Source organism: Ovis canadensis, chromosome 15 (assembly GCF_042477335.2).
Source record: "Ovis canadensis isolate MfBH-ARS-UI-01 breed Bighorn chromosome 15, ARS-UI_OviCan_v2, whole genome shotgun sequence".
In the NCBI taxonomy this organism is placed as follows: domain Eukaryota; kingdom Metazoa; phylum Chordata; class Mammalia; order Artiodactyla; family Bovidae; genus Ovis; species Ovis canadensis.
The window spans coordinates 74,352,085-74,368,295 of record NC_091259.1 but is presented as its reverse complement, the minus strand read 5'-3'; the positions used below and the strand labels follow the sequence as shown (position 1 = coordinate 74,368,295).

Sequence of the window (16,211 nt, the reverse complement as noted above, 5' to 3'; positions counted from 1 at the left end):
CTGAATTTCATCCTGTGTCCTAACCTCCACACTCTTAACCTTTCCTCACAGTCCAGTTTTCTTCAATTTCCTAAACCCACAGAAATTTCCACTTCCTTGGAACACTTAAAATCTTTTCTACTAATTTTTTGACACTTAACTTTAAACTCTTCTATCATTCCTTAACTGCTCTTGTGAGAATGTCATTTCCTATCAATTACATTCCATGAGGTAAAGACTTTGTTGAAAGCTTCTGTATCCTTCACAGTCCCAAGCACTAATAGGTGCTCAACAAATACTCCCCCAGGTGAATTTGTGATTACTAATTATCCATCTAGATATTTGATGAAATGGTGGCAGGGGAACAGATTAGAAATGGATAATTCATCATTTCTCCCATTGTCATGTTGCAGAATTTTAATTAAGTAACTCTTGGCATTACATATGACTGTTCAGAAAACAAGAATGCAGTTTTAGCTCAAAGGTTTGATTTGCCTGAAATTGAATGGAAATGACCATATTATTCTAAAGCAACCATATGCTGTACCTCAAAATAACTATTTTTGTACTGTGCTCATTAATGTTTAAGAGCTAACTGGTAAGACATATCAGACCAGCAGCAATCTGACAGTTCATTATTCACTACCATTTTCTGCATCTATTGCAAAACAAACAATGATTTGCTAAACTGAATTTTCTCTCTCAGTGAAATAAGCCTGGTAATAGCAGAGTGTCTCTAGAAACATGTATGGCTCTTCCAACCCTACAGAGTATAGCATATCCCTACTCACTGCACTCATCAAAGGCAAAATGACATCAGGGGTCTTTTTTTTTTTTTTTTAACAAAAGTGAAATGCAGTAACCTATCTAAACCACAAAAAATTCAAAAGTCAGGAATGGCCTATTTAAATTACAGAAGTATCATTTGATTCACAAAAGATCATGCTGCAATATACAATACATATATCAAATCCCTGGCATTTGTGAAGTTAACAATCATTGTTTCAATCACTTTGCTCACAATTAAATACTATGCATAATCTATTGTGTTATAGAGGTACATGGTTGAGTCACGCAAGGTGAGGTGATTCTTACGTACAATGTGATTTCACTCAATGTCAGAAATCAAGTAGGTATTACAATATTCCCCCCTTAACAGGTGAGAACAGCATGCAAAGTATTTATTTCTGTGGCATTCATAAATTTTGGCTTTCCTGAGGCTGCCTGCTATTTCAATGCTAATCTAATTCCCAGGTGTAAGGAGGTCATACTCAAGCTTTCTTTAAATATCTTTTTCTTTTCTTGGGCTTTGGATCTGTATTAATTTTTCAAGTTTTCTTCACAAGTGAAGCTGAGATTTAACATAGGAAAAGCTTCATTTTATTTTGTTCATTAATAGAGTTCACTTATCTCTGTAAAGCTGCCATGTAATTCTCTGAGATTTGCAAACAATATTTGCATGCAGTGATTGAGAGCTAGTGTCAGAGAAGTTAACCAAATGCAAAAAGGGCTTCCCTGGTAGCTCAGTGACAAAGAATCTGCCTTCCATGCAGGAGCTATAGGAGACTCGAGTTCAATCCCTGAGTCAGGAAGATCCTCTGGAGAAGGGCATGGCGGCCCATTCCAGTACTCTTGCCTGGAGAATCTCATGGACAGAGGAGCCTGGCAGGCTACAATCCATAGGGTTGCGAAGAGTCAGACATGACTGAAGCGACTTAGCATATTAGCACACCATCCTAAAGTGAAAGATATCTCCTAGTGACCCTCAGATCTGACTGATAAATGCAATAGGAAGGGTACAGTTCTTGCATTGTCTAAAGCTTGGGAAAATAGTCTTAATTTGGCCTTAACCCAAATAGAAGAAGAGAGAAGGGTAGGGGAGAGGAGGAGAAGAAGAAGGAAGAGGAGGAGGAGGAAGGAAAGGAAGGAGAATGGGGGAGAAGAAAGAGGAGGGAGAGGAGGGGCGGGGAAGAGGATGAGAGAGAGGGGCAGGAAAGACAAATGGGCCTGATATCTCCCTACCTAGATCCCTGTCCAGACCTGAGACAGCACACACAAGAGGAGTGTGAGTCTGCAAAGCAGACGCACCAGCCCTAGACACTGCTTCTGGGAATAGAGACCACATTCAGGACCTTGGACAGATCCCCCCAAACAATGGCGAGACCTGCTGCCTTCCAACCAGGTACCTCATTCCACCTCAGCTAGGAAGAAAGGAAGGGGTGGTGCAAGAGACACAGAAGTCTGCTTTGGCAAAATCACTTTTCCTGGAAATCAAGAGTAGAGAAGAGCATTTTCTCCAATAGATGGGACCTGACACATGTCAGCACATTCAGCTGCCCGGACAGCAGCCCTGTCAGCCTTCCTACCACTATCACCCTGTGGAAAGGGCATGTATAACTTGGTCCCATGACATTATAAGTACTTCCTCCCTTCAAGGCCACATAAGCCACACTCACATGCCCAAGCTGTTTTTGGGAAAAGTAAAATAGAGGAGATGTAAAAATCAGAAAAAATAAGGATCTCAAAAGTCTACTTTTATTTAATGGGGTTATTAATTATTTTTGGGTTAGACTAAATAAATAAAAAATAAATAAAATTCCCTTTATTCCACACAAAATGTGGGCCTTATAAGGGATATTACTCAATAATCAGAAAAGAAATGCATTTTCTGAGCACATAAATTTCTGTGCTCCCTAAAAGTGTGGAGAGGGGAAACTGGCATTTACTAGATCAGATACAGCTTACAAAACTGAGCACATTACAAAACAGGGCAATCGAAGTTAAAGTAGACCAATGAAATTAAAACAAACAAAGAGATATACAACTAAAACTCCTGAGATAGTTAATACCAAAACTGGTCACAAAACTTTGCTTCAAGTTTCAAAGAATTCTTAGCACCTAGAAAAAGGTATGTAATTTAGACAGTTGATTCATGGTTGACTCCTCCTTCATCTATTAATTTGAAGCTTCATTTTGAAAGCTGTGATTTCTTCTTAATCTAGATATTTAAAAGAAATAGAATATATAGACCAGGATTTCACAGTGTAAAATCTACTCCTTGACTTTGAACTAGAAATCTCTGGAAGCTGAATTAACATTTAGACCATTAGGGTACAGTTTAGGAAATTATTGCTTCAATTGCTCAAATGGGACCCCAATGGAATAAAAGGTTCCACCAAGTCTACGCTTTATTAAATTGCACCTTGGAGTTCTGTACTGTTGGATAGTACACTTCAAGTACCACAGTTTGGCTCTTTGTTGTTGCTCTCTGTAGAACTAAAGGCAATTACCTATTGCATGAGCTTAGAAGCCAAACGTTTTTTAAACCAACCTTGAGGGAGAAAAAGAAAGAGGTTAATTCTATTTGAATGAACACAAACACCACTTTCCTATGTGGTCCCTATTAGATCATATTTAATGACACTAAGCATATGAGACTAATTTCTACAAGTTTGTTAAGCTTTCATATAAACAAAAATGACTCAATGGCAAGTTCTGATGGATGCTGTTTTCTGTTTCAGGTACCTCAACTGGTGACATTAATTTACTTCCTGAATCTAAGACTCCTCAACATAACCCTTGAATCTATACATGGACCCTGAGAACTTTGCACTGAGTATTACAGATCTTTACTGTCCAATATGGCAGGCATTAACCACATACGGTTATTCAAACTTAAATTTAGTTAAAATTAAGTAAGATTTAAAATTCCATTCTTCAGTCACTTTAGCCACTTCAAGCTTTCAATAGCCACATGTGGTTAATGGCTAAATTAGTGGCAGAGGGCTAAATGAAAGGTGACGAGATTAGAATTGTGATTCAGGGCCAAACAGAAAGCCTTGTCATGCTATGAAGACAGGACTTATTTTGCAGAAGCTATGGAATTAATAAAGGTTTTGGCATATAGCACATTTATGCCCTGAAAAATAAATGAAACTAATTTGTTGTAAGATGGACTAGAGAAAATAAAAAGGACTAAATGCATAGGAGATAATTTAAGGTTGAAAATTTATACCACGCAACAACTTACTACCAGATGCCAAATAAAAATAATGTTTCTCTATAAGTATTCACATTTATGTAAACATATATATGAACATTTATAAACATACTTATTGTTAACTAGACTTACTGTAGTGCTTATTCTGCAATATAAACAAATCATTATGTTGTACACACAGAACTAATATAATGTCGTATGTCAACTACATCTCAATTTAAAAAACATACTTACAGTTTACTGAAAGTAAATAAAACTGTAGAATGCTAATGAGGCTATATGACTGTATGGGTATCTAACATAGACTCCAATTTATTTCCAGATTCTATGCTCTGAGGTGGCCCAGACACCTACATATACATACACATATGCACACCCACAACACATCATTTATTTATTAAGTTCTTACTCTATGTCAAGGCCTGTGTTAACTGCCGTTTCTACATTATCTCATTTTAACCCTTAGTGATGACTCAGGAGATGGGAATTGTTTTCCCCGCTTTAAAATTATGACCCAGGCAGGTTGGATAACTTATCCAAAACCAGACAACTAGAAAGAAAGACAGAGTCAGACACTGTAGTCAGGAATAATTATTTTTAACCTTGTGCTTTTAACATCAAGCTAATATTGCTTTCCAACATGACTTAACATACTTGACTCACACAGGTTCAGGATTCTTGAAACCTGCTTTCAAAATGACATGACATACAAAGAAGACATTAAAATGAAAAAAGAAAAAATCTTCTGACAAAGCTTGCTGCTCTAACAATACTCACCACACCTCAACAATGCCTTAAAGATGCGTTCACTGGACAAGATGCTCATTTTAACAAAGATGTATCACTGGAGGAAAACAAACGGGCTCCAAAGACCTGACTTCAAAGTTCTCTTCTAATGGCTCTAACTAGAGGTACAAGAATGTAGGATAATATTAAACAGTATCTTCTTTGCTCACATTTGTTTCTATCCTGTCACACCATGAGGGCAAATATGCCCCGAAAGTGACTGTCCTAACCACCCCATCACCTTACCTTCAGAGTCTGACTGCAAGAGAAATTCCACTTGGAACTCTAATGAGGAAATCAGAGGTAAATAAACAGAAATTCCACTTGGAACTCTAACGAGGAAATCAGAGTTAAATAAACGTTATAGCCAGACCATGCAAGGGAGGGCTTTCCCCAGTGGCTCAGTGGTAAAGAATGGCCAGCAATGAAGGAGACCTGGCTTCAATCTCTGGGCTGAGAAGATTCCCTGGAGGAAGGCATAGCAACCCACCCCAGTATTCTTGCCTGGAAAATCCCATGGACAGAGGAGCCTGGCAGGCTCCTCTGTCCATGGGGTCACAAAGAATCAGACACGACTGAAGCAACAGAGCATGTATGCACATGTGAGGCAGCATAGAGGAAAGAGCCACTAATATTAAATGGGCATGAGAGGAAGAGGAGGGTGAAGCTATAGTGAAGGAGAGGGAAGCTATAGTGAAGGAGAGGGAAGCATAGTTCATGAGCAGACTTGATGAGGTTAAGAGACTGAAGTCACCCTGTCATTTCATGCTCAGTTTGAGCAACTGTGGCAATCGATATATTTTTTTTCTTCTATTACAAAACAGCTACACTTATAAATATATTTAAAGCTTCATGCAATTATTAGTGGCACGTTGATAATTATCTTGATTGGTGGCTTGCCTTCCTCAATGGAGGAAGGCATTAATACAGAGGAAGAAGCCATCCCTTTTGAGAATTCCCATTGGCTGCAGATAATGGTACTGAACAGAGGCCCAGAGTACTGGAAGACAATAAAGTCACCCTGCTGTGGCTGGGCTTTATGATCTCTAAGAAGTCACAAAGCTCTGCCTGCTTCTCTGTCTAGGCAATGGCCATGACTTCACACAGACCCAAAGCAGAGTCATTCCAGTTTATTGTATTTCAGCTCCATGATGCCACAAGGCAGAAAGATGGAGGAACTGGGGTCCTTTTACAAGCACAGCTTAAGGAATACAAAGATTGAGCAGATGCTGTTATAGCCTTATTTGTCTTGGTCACACAGCATGCCCTCCTTCCTTAGTTTGCAACAATCCTATATCTACATGTGGTTCAAAGCACTTCATCAACATTGAAGCCAGCAACCTTAACACAGGTTGGGGTAGAAGGGCAGGATAGGTAAGAACTGCCAGAGCCGAATACAAAGCAAATAGCATTTACATTGACAAGTAGCTGTGCCAGAGAAACTCAGTGAGGAACAGCAAGGAAATCAGCTCTGGTTTAAACCAAAAAAAAAAAAAAAAAAAAAGTCATTACTGCTATTATCATAGGCTTTCAAATGGGTACAGATACATACGTGTGCTTGCATGCACATGTGCACATTCAGTCATGTCCAACTCTCTTTCATCCCATGGACTGCCCTTTGCCAGGCTCCTCTGACCATGGAATTTACCAGGCAAGAATACTGGAGTGGGTTGCCATTCCCTTCTCCAGGGGATCTTCCAGACCTGGGGATTAAAACTGCGCCTCTTATGTCTCCTGCATTGGCAGGCAAGTTCTTTACCAGCTGAGCCACCAGAGAAGCCCCTACATATGCATGATAATAATATTAATAAGTATTATATTATTTTCATAATAATTATTATATTATTTATATTATTATATTATATTATATTAATAAATTCCATGGTCAGAGGAGCCTAGCAAGGGGCAGTCCATGCGATCAAAGAGAGTTGGACACGACTGAATGTGCACACGTGCATGCAAGCACACGTATGTATCTGTACACATATGTATACATGCATTTAAAAAATAAAGATCACACACACACATAAACACACACCAATTTTCTTTGAAACAGTAAATTCTCTTTCAGAAATGACTTGGAATTGGATTAATCTCTTAGACCTAAAAAGGGCCTCACAGATGATTTGGTTTATATGTCTGCATTATACTATTTTATAAATTTAGTCATGTTTATAGAGGTCCTACCGGGTGCCACAAAGTGAATATGCAAAGTTAAGTTACCTAAGGAAAAAAAAAAAAAACTGAAAAAGAGGCTTAGAACACAGTTTCCTGGCTCCCTACTGTAGTATTCTCTCCATTATATCTTTTGGCCAGTTAGGAAGCAACTACTTGCAATTAATGGAGAAGTCCTCCCTGGAGCAACTGACTGCGAGTCACTGCCTTTGACAACAATTCTCAGAGTAGGTGTTAGTTCACCAGTTTAACGACACCAGGGCTGATGGGATCTTCCCTTGGTCCTTTCATCTTGTGCGTTGTGTCACCGTCACAATATGGCTGTGGCGTCTCCAGGCCTTTCCCTTTTCAATGGGAAAACGGAGCATGGGAAAAGGCAAAAGGTCCTCCTGCCGGTACTGCATTGATCAGAACTGTACTGCAAGGCCGCCCAGTCTGTAAGAGAGACTGTGAAATGGAATATTTAAAACTATCCACATTGCTGCCTCCAACACAATTGGGAATCTATAAGCAAAGAATGGCTTCCCAGGAGGCTCAGGGGTAAAGAACCTGTCTGCCAAGCAGAAGATGGGTCGGGAAGATACCCTGGAAAAGGAAATGACAACTCACTTCAGGATTCTTGCCTGGGAAACCCCATGGACAGAGAAGCCTGGTGGGCTACAGTTCATGGGGTCTCAAAGAATCAGAAATAACTTAGCAGTTAAACAACAGCAAGCAAAAATTAAGGAGAGAATTAATAGGGTTCTTTATACTTTCTTCACACACACTGACCGTCCTAGGAACTGTTTCATCCTTTTTAGAATCTAGCAAATACAAGATTTCATCTAAATTTAATCAAAAGTTTTCCCTTATTAGAGTATAATTGCTTTACAATGTTGTCTTAGAGCCTGTTGTACAATGAAGTGAATAAGCTATATGTATTCATATATCCCCTCCTTCCATCCCTCCCACCCACCCCTTCCCACCCATCTAGGTGATCACAGAGAACCGAGGTGAGATCCATGTGCTATTTTTTTGTTTGTTTTGTTTTTTTGGTTTTTTGTTTTGTTTTGTTTTGTTTTTAATTTTTACTTTATTTTACTTTACAATACTGTGTTGGTTTTGCCATACATTGACATGAATCCACCACGGGTGTACATGCGTTCCCAAACATGAACCCCCCTCCCACCTCCCTCCCCACAACATCCCTCTGGGTCATCGCCGTGCACCAGCCCCAAGCATGCTGTATCCTGCGTCAGACATAGACTGGCGATTCAATTCTTACATGATAGTATACATGTGTCAATGCCATTCTCCCAAATCATCCCACCCTCTCCCTCTCCCTCTGAGTCCAAAAGTCCGCTATACACATCTGTGTCCTTTTTGCTGTCTTGCATACAGGATCATCATTGCCGTCTTTCTAAATTCCATATATATGTGTTAGTATACTGTATTCTTTCTGGCTTACTTCACTCTGTATAATCGGCTCCAGTTTCATCCATCTCATCAGAACTGATTCAAATGAATTCTTCTTAATGGCTGAGTAATACTCCATTGTGTATATGTACCACCGCTTTCTTATCCATTCATCTGCTGATGGACATCTAGGTTGTTTCCATGTCCTGGCTATTATAAACAGTGCTGCGATGAACATTGGGGTACATGTGTCTCTTTCAATTCTGGTTTCCTCAGTGTGTATGCCCAGCAGGGGGATTGCTGGGTCATAAGGCAGTTCTATTTGCAATTTTTTAAGGAATCTCCACACTGTACTCCATAGTGGTTGTACTAGTTTGCATGCCCACCAACAGTGTAGGAGGGTTCCCTTTTCTCCACACCCTCTCCAGCATTTATTGCTTGTAGATTTTTGGATCGCAGCCATTCTGACTGGTGTGAAGTGGTACCTCATTGTGGTTTTGATTTGCATTTCTCTAATAATGAGTGATGTTGAGCATCTTTTCATGTGTTTGTTAGCCATCCGTATGTCTTCTTTGGAGAAATGTCTATTTAGTTCTTTGGCCCATTTTTTGATTGGGTCGTTTATTTTTCTGGAATTGAGCTGCATAAGTTGCTTGTATATTTTTGAAACTAGTTGTTTGTCAGTTGTTTCATTTGCTATTATTTTCTCCCATTCAGAAGGCTGTCTTTTCACCTTGCTTATATTTTCCTTTGTTGTGCAGAAGCTTTTAATTTTAATTAGATCCCATTTGTTTATTTTTGCTTTTATTTCCAGAATTCTGGGAGGTGGATCATAGAGGATCCTGCTGTGATTTATGTCAGAGAGTGTTTTGCCTATGTTCTCCTCTAGAAGTTTTATAGTTTCTGGTCTTACATTTAGATCTTTAATCCATTTTGAGTTTATTTTTGTGTGCGGTGTTAGAAAGTGATCTAGTTTCATTCTTTTACAAGTGGTTGACCAGTTTTCCCAGCACCACTTGTTAAAGAGATTGTCTTTACTCCATTGTATATTCTTGCCTCCTTTGTCAAAGATAAGGTGGCCATATGTGTGTGGATTTATCTCTGGGCTTTCTATTTTGTTTCATTGATCTATGTGTCTGTCTTTGTGCCAGTACCATACTGTCTTGATGAATGTGGCTTTGTAGTAGAGCCTGAAGTCAGGCAAGTTGATTCCTCCAGTTCCATTCTTCTTTCTCAAGATTGCTTTGGCTATTCTAGGTTTTTTGTATTTCCATACAAATCTTGAAATTATTTGTTCTAGTTCTGTGAAAAATATGGCTGGTAGCTTGATAGGGATTGCATTGAATTTGTAAATTGCTTTGGGTAGTATACTCATTTTCACTATATTGATTCTTCCAATCCATGAACATGGTATATTTCTCCATCTATTAGTGTCCTCTTTGATTTCTTTCATCAGTGTTTTATAGTTTTCTATATATAGGTCTTTAGTTTCTTTAGGTAGATATATTCCTAAGTATTTTATTCTTTTTGTTGCAATGGTGAATGGAATTGTTTCCTTGATTTCTTTTTCTACTTTCTCATTATTAGTGTATAGGAATGCAAAGGATTTCTGCGTGTTGATTTTATATCCTGCAACTTTACTATATTCATTGATTAGCTCCAGTAATTTTCTGATGGAGTCTTTAGGGTTTTCTATGTAGAGGATCATGTCATCTGCAAACAGTGAGAGTTTTACTTCTTCTTTTCCAATTCGGATTCCTTTTATTTCTTTTTCTGCTCTGATTGCTGTGGCCAAAACTTCCAGAACTATGTTGAATAGTAGCAGTGAAAGTGGGCACCCTTGTCTTGTTCCTGGCTTTAGGGGAAATGCTTTCAATTTTTCACCATTGAGGATAAAGTTTGCTGTGGGTTTGTCATATATAGCTTTTATTATGTTGAGGTACGTTCCTTCTATTCCTGCTTTCTGGAGAGTTTTTATCATAAATGGATGTTGAATTTTGTCAAAGACCTTCTCTGCATCTACTGAGATAATCATATGGCTTTTATTTTTCAATTTGTTAATGTGGTGAGTTACATTGATTGATTTGCAGATATTGAAGAATCCTTGCATCCCTGGGATAAAGCCCACTTGGTCATGGTATATGATCTTTTTAATGTGTTGTTGGATTCTGATTGCTAGAATTTTGTTGAGGATTTTTGCATCTATGTTCATCAGTGATATTGGCCTGTAGTTTTCTTTTTTTGTAGTATCTTTGTCAGGTTTTGGTATTAGGGTGATGGTGGCCTCATAGAATGAGTTGGGAAGTATGCCTTCCTCTGCAATTTTCTGGAAGAGTTTGAGTAGGATAGGTGTTAGCTCTTCTCAAAATTTTTGGTAGAATTCAGTTGTGAAGCCGTCTGGGCCTGGGCTTTTGTTTGCTGGAAGATTTCTGATTGCAGTTTCAATTTCCGAGCTTGTGATGGGTCTGTTAAGATTTTCTATTTCTTCCTGGTTCAGTTTTGGAAAATTGTACTTTTCTAAGAATTTGTCCATTTCTTCCACATTGTCCATTTTATTGGCATATAACTGCTGATAGTAGTCTCTTATGATCCTTTGTATTTCTGTGTTGTCTGTTGTGATCTCTCCATTTTCATTTCTAATTTTATTGATTTGATTTTTCTCTCTTTGCTTCTTGATGAGTCTGGCTAATGGTTTGTCAATTTTATTTATCCTTTCAAAAAACCAGCTTTTGGCTTTGTTGATTTTTGCTATGGTCTCTTTTGTTTCTTTTGCATTTATTTCTGCCCTAATTTTTAAGATTTCTTTCCTTCTACTCACTCTGGGGTTCTCCAATTCTTCCTTTTCTAGTTGCTTTAGTTGTAGAGTTAGGTTATTTATTTGACTTTTTTCTTGTTTCTTGAGGTTTGCCTGTATTGCTATGAACTTTCCTCTTAGCAATGCTTTTATAGTGTCCCACAGGTTTTGGGTTGTTGTGTTTTCATTTTCATTAGCTTCTATGCATATTTTGATTTCTTTTTTTATTTCTTCTGTGATTTGTTGGTTATTTAGAAGTGTGTTGTTCAACCTCCATATGTTGAAATTTTTAATAGTTTTTCTCCTGTAATTGAGATCTAATCTTATGCATTATGGTCAGAAAAGATGCTTGGAATGATTTCGATTTTTTAAAATTTATCAAGTTTACATCTATGGCCCAGGATGTGATCTATCCTGGAGAAGGTTCCATGAGCACTTGAGAAAAAGGTGAAATTCATTGCTTTGGGGTGAAATGTCCTATAGATATCAATTAGGTCTAACTGGTCTAATGTATCATTTAAAGTTTGTGTTTCTTTGTTAATTTTCTGTTTAGTTGATCTGTCCATAGGTGTGAGTGGGGTATTAAAGTCTCCCACTGTTATTGTGTTATTGTTAAGTTCCCCTTTCATACTTGTTAGCATTTGTCTTAAATATTGCGGTGCTCCTGTATTGGGTGCATATATATTTATAATTGTTATATCTTCTTCTTGGATTGATCCTTTGATCATTATGTAGTGGCCTTCTTTGTCTCTTTTCACAGCCTTTGTTTTAAAGTCTATTTTATCGGATATGAGTATTGCCACTCCTGCTTTCTTTTGGTCTCTATTTGCGTGGAATATCTTTTTCCAGCCCTTCACTTTCAGTCTGTATGCGTCCCTTGTTTTGAGGTGGGTCTCTTGTAAGCAGCATATTGAGGGGTCTTGTTTTTGTATCCATTTGGCCAATCTTTGTCTTTTGGTTGGGGCGTTCAACCCATTTACGTTTAAGGTAATTATTGATAAGTATGATCCTGTTACCATTTACTTTATTGTTTTGGGTTCGGGTTTATACACCCTTTTTGTGTTTCCTGTCTAGAGAATATCTTTTAGAATTTGTTGGAGAGCTGGTTTGGTGGTGCTGAATCCTCTCAGCTTTTGCTTGTCTGTAAAGCTTTTGATTTCTCCTTCATATTTGAATGAGATCCTTGCTGGGTAAAGTAATCTGGGCTGTAGGTTATTTTCTTTCATCACTTTAAGTATGTCTTGTCATTCCCTCCTGGCCTGAAGAGTTTCTATTGAAAGATCAGCTGTTATCCTTATGGGAATCCCCTTGTGTGTTATTTGTTGTTTTTCCCTTGCTGCTTTTAATATTTGTTCTTTGTGTTTGATCTTTGTTAATTTGATTAATATGTGTCTTGGGGTGTTTCGCCTTGGGTTTATCCTATTTGGAACTCTCTGTGTTTCTTGGACTTGGGTGATTATTTTCTTCCCCATTTTAGGGAAGTTTTCAACTGTTATCTCTTCAAGGATTTTCTCATGGTCTTTCTTTTTGTCTTCTTCTTCTGGGACTCCTATAATTCGAATGGTGGAGCGTTTCATGTTGTCCTGGAGGTCTCTGAGATTGTCCTCATTTCTTTTAATTCGTTTTTCTTTTTTCCTCTCTCATTCATTTATTTCTACCATTCTATCTTCTATTTCGCTAACCCTATCTTCTGCCTCCGTTATTCTACTATTTGTTGCCTCCAGAGTGTTTCTGATCTCATTTATTGCGTTATTCATTATATATTGACTCTTTTTTATTTCTTCTAGGTCCTTGTTAAACCTTTCTTGCATCTTCTCAATCTTTGTCTCTAGGCTATTTATCTGTGATTCCATTTTGATTTCAAGATTTTGGATCATTTTCACTATCAATATTCGGAATCCTTTCTCAGGTAGATTCCCTATCTCTTCCTCTTTTGTTTGGTTTGGTGGGCAACTCTCCTGTTCCTTTACCTGCTGAGTATTCCTCTGTCTCTTCATCTTGGTTATATTGCTGCATTTGGGGTGGCCTTTTAATATTCTGGTAATTTGTGGAGTTTTCTTTATTATGGATCTTCCTCACTGCGGGTGGGGTTGTATCAGTGGCTTTTTAAGGTTTCCTGGTTAGGGAGGCTTGTGTTGGAGTTCTGGTGGGTGAAGCTGGGTTTCTTCTCTCTGGAGTGCAGTGGAGTGACCAGTAATGGGTTATGAGACGTCAAAGGTTTTGGAGTAGCTTTGAGCTGCCTGTATATTGAAGCTCAAGGGTGTGTTCCTGTGTTGCTGGAAAATTTGTGCGATATGTCTTGCTCTGGAACTTGCTGGCCATTGGGTGGAGCTTGGTTTCAGTGTAGGTATGGAGGCGTTTGATGAGCTCCTATTGCTTAATGTTCCCTGAATTCAGGAGTTCTCTAATGTTCTCAGGCTTTGGACTTAAGCCTCCTGCTTCTGGTTTTCAGTTTTATTTTTACAGTAGCCTCTAGATTTCTCTATCTATACAGCACCGATGATAAAACGTCTAGGTTAGCTTTTTTAGCGCCATCTGCTCACGGCGCCGCCTCCTGCTCCTCCTGCCGCCACCCTGAGTCACTGCTGCGCAGCTCGGGCCTCTCGGCTCCCCACACTCGCCACGGGAGAGCTGAGCTGGAAAACTAAATTTGCCATTTTTGAAAATACTTGGCATTTGTACAACATGGCAGACATCGACAACAAAGAACAGTCTGAACTTGATCAAGATTTGGATGATGTTGAAGAAGTAGAAGAAGAAGAAACTGGTGAAGAAACAAAAATCAAAGCACGTCAGATGACTGTTCAGATGATGCAAAATCCTCAGATTCTTGCAGCCCTTCAAGAAAGATTTGATGGTCTGGTAGAAACACCAACAGGACACATTGAAAGCTTGCCTAGGGTAGTTAAAAGATGAGTGAATGCTCTCAAAAACCTTCAAGTTAAATGTGCACAGATAGAAGCCAAATTCTATGAGGAAGTTCATGATCTTGAAAGAAAGTATGCTGTTCTTTATCAGTCTCTATTTGATCGCTTGATTTGAGATCATTAATGCCATTTATGAACCTACAGAAGAAGAATGTGAATGGAAACAAGATGAGGAAGATGAAATTTCGGAGGAGCTAAAAGAAAAGGCCAAGATTGAAGATGAGAAAAAGGATGAAGAAAAAGAAGATCCCAAGGGAATTCCTGAGTTTTGGCTGACCGTTTTTAAGACTGTTGACTTGCTCAGTGATATGGTTCAGGAACATGATGAGCCTATTCTGAAGCACTTGAAAGATATTAAAGTGAAGTTCTCAGATGCTGGTCAACCTATGAGTTTTGTCTTAGAATTTCACTTTAAACCCAGTGAATATTTCACAAATGAAGTGTTGACAAAGACATATAGGATGAGATCAGAACCAGATGATTCTGATCCCTTTTATTTTGATGGACCAGAAATTATGGGTTGTACAGGGTGCCAGATAGATTGGAAAAAAGGGAAGAATGTCACTTTGAAAACGATTAAGAAGAAGCAGAAACACAAGGGACGTGAGACAGTTCATACTGTGACCAAAACAGTTTCTAATGACTCTTTCTTTAATTTTTTTGCCCCTCCTGAAGTTCCTGAGAGTGGAGATCTGGATGATGATTCTGAAGCTATCCTCACTGCAGACTTTTAAATTGGTCACTTTTTACGTGAGCGTATGATCCCAAGATCAGTGTTATACTTTACTGTAGAAGCTATTGAAGATGATGATGATGATTATGATGAAGAAGGTGAAGAAGCGGATGAGAAAGGGGAAGAAGAAGGAGATGAGGAAAATGATCCAGACTATGACCCAAAGAAGGATCAAAACCCAGCAGAGTGCAAGCAGCAGTGAAGCAGGATGTATGAGGTCCTGAGGATAACCTGCACTGATCTACCTTCTGCTTCCATGGAAAGGATGAATTTACATCATTTGACAAGCCTATTTCAAGTTTTTTGTTTGTTTGTTTGCTCATTTTTGTTTTTGCATCCTAAAATAAAAATGTCATATAATTTAAAAATAAATAAATAAATAAAACATCTAGGTTAAAGATGAAAAGTTTCTCCACATTGAGGGACACCCAGAGAGGTTCACTGAGTTACATGGAGAAGAGAAGAGGGAGGGGGTAGTTAGAGGTGACTGGAATGAGATGCAGTGAGATCAAAAGAGGAGAGAGCAAGCTAGCCAGTAGTCACTTCCTTATGTGCGCTCCATGCTCTGGACTGCTCAGAGGTATTTACAGAGTTATACAGGGAAGAGGAGAGGGAGGAAGTAGACAGATGTGGCCAGGGGGATAAGAGAGAGAAATGAAAAGGAGAGAGACAAATCCTGCCAGTAACCAGTTCCTTAGGTGTTCTCCACCGTCTGGAACACACAGAAAGATTCACAGAGTTGGATAGAGAAGAGATGGGGGAGGAAAGAGACAGAGGCCACCTGGTGGAGAAAAAGGAGAGTCCAAAGGAGGAGAGAGTGGTCAAGCCAGTAATCTTGCTCTCAGGTAAAATTGGGTAGTGAAGTTTGGGTTTTTAAATGTACAAAATTGACAACAAAAACCAAAAAGCAAAGATTAAAAATCTAGAGTAGAGGTTGGATTTTCAAAAATACAATATTGATGAAAAGAAGCAGAAGGAAAAAAGAAAAAAGAAAAAGAAAGAAAAAAGCCACAAGAATTATTTTAAAACTCCAACAACAACCACATAAAGACTACATGTGGTGTTTGCCTTAAAAAAATAGTGTTTTTTTTTTAAGTAATAGTAGGTTATAGAAATAAAAATTAGAGGAGAAATAGAAGACTTAACAATTTTTTTTTTTTTAAGTTAGGGAAAAAAGGCAAGAAGGAAAAAAAAGGCAAAAAAAAGAGGGGGGGGGGGAGAAAAAAAAAAGGAATGATTGTAAAAATAGTAAAGATATATCTAGCCCTTCTCTGATGTTGTGGGCCATGTGGGGTCACTTCCAAGGCGGTTCCCTGTTTAACTTCTTCTGTTTGCTGGTTTTTTAGGCTCACTAGTTCAGTCGCGCTGTGGGGAGGGAGGGATGCTGCAAACAAATAGCACTGTCATGTGCACACAGTGTCT

At 38.5% G+C, this 16,211-nt stretch overlaps 1 pseudogene; it reads left to right on the top strand.

Moving 5' to 3' along the window:
- The first annotated feature begins 13,755 nt into the window (after window positions 1-13,755).
- LOC138420005 (nucleosome assembly protein 1-like 1) lies at window positions 13,756-15,149 on the top strand (annotated as a pseudogene).
- The last annotated feature ends 1,062 nt before the right edge of the window (window positions 15,150-16,211 follow it).